Source organism: Eublepharis macularius, chromosome 1 (genome assembly GCF_028583425.1).
Source record: "Eublepharis macularius isolate TG4126 chromosome 1, MPM_Emac_v1.0, whole genome shotgun sequence".
In the NCBI taxonomy this organism is placed as follows: domain Eukaryota; kingdom Metazoa; phylum Chordata; class Lepidosauria; order Squamata; family Eublepharidae; genus Eublepharis; species Eublepharis macularius.
Window position 1 is genome coordinate 150859034 of NC_072790.1, and position 1416 is coordinate 150860449.

Consider the following 1416-nt stretch of genomic DNA (forward strand, 5'->3'; position numbering starts at 1 on the left):
CGGCCTTCTCAGGGACCGCGCAAAGCATTCTGGGAAATGTAGTACACCGTCGTCATCCTTCCCGCTACTAATCTCGGGTTAAGGACAGGAGGAAGGCAAAAGCCGGCAACCAATGAGAAAGAACCACGCGCACCTTCAAAACAAGAGGAGGCAGCGTATAACTGTCACCAGAGGGGGAAAGCCCCAGAGGAAGTTTGGTCGGCTCTCGGTCAGTAGCTGCCTCACGGCAGATGAGACTTTTAAAATAATTGGCGTTGAGGAAGTTCTTTTGTACTGTAGCAGTGAAAAGTCTGGGTGAACAGAAAAATTATGACTTGGCATGTAAAAGAACAAAGTAGGAATTGGGTGAGCCTCAAGGGGAAGAGAGTTTCATAAGTAAATGCCACTAATGAGAAAGCCCCGTCTTTGGTTGCCCCCTTCCTCACCTCAGAAGGAGAAGGCACTGAGAGCAGGACTTGTGAAGTAGATCTTAACAGCTGGGTAGGATAATATGGGAGAAGGCAAGTACCCCTGGCCCGTAGACATTTATGGCTTTAAAGGAAAAATCAGCACTTTGAATTTCGTCTAGAAAGAAATAATTAGCCAGTACAGATCTTTCATCAATTAGGTGATATGATCTCTCTGTCCCACCTAGAGTTTCCTGGTCTCCCTTTATAGCTATAGCAGGAGACCTCCTGTCAATCTGATTTGTTGCTCTCCCTCCAGTGCCTGATGCATTGGCAGGAGGAAATGGCACCAGCATGCTGATGTCACTTCCAATTCTACCATAGAGTTCTTGCAAATCTTAGAGGATCCCATGATGTCCCTTACACAGAAGTGATGTCAGCATCCCAGTTTGACACCAGCATGCCATACCTGCCTCCTAAATGCTTCTAGGGGTTTCTGGCTGCAGCAATCATAGTTTTGCCTCTGACAGCAGCCTGCTGCATTTTTTGGCATGCAATTGTTTTTATTTTCAACAAAAAGTCATATACATATACTCCTATATACATTATATGATAAAGGAATGGGATAAAGCAGTATAACAGTAGATTGAATCATTTGTGATCACTTTTACATTTCCAAATCTATGTCAATATAATTGAAATAAGGACTTTTATCCTATACATGTGAGCTCTACCAAAAAAAATTAACTAAACTTCCACTGGCTAATAATCAATCTTGGAAAACAGTTCCTAACTTAATCTCAGTGAGCTAAGAGGACCATAAATAATTATCAAGTTTTCAAAGATCAGTGAGATAGCCATAATATTAAAAAAGATAAACAACAACCAACAAAAAAACACAACTCTAAAATAATTTTTAAAAGAGCTAAAATACATACAAATACAAAACAGTGGTGAGGAATCAGCTCCTTACAAAAGCAGCCGTGCTTATGCTCAGCTTCAAGAAATGAACAGCCACCTCTCCCCTTGC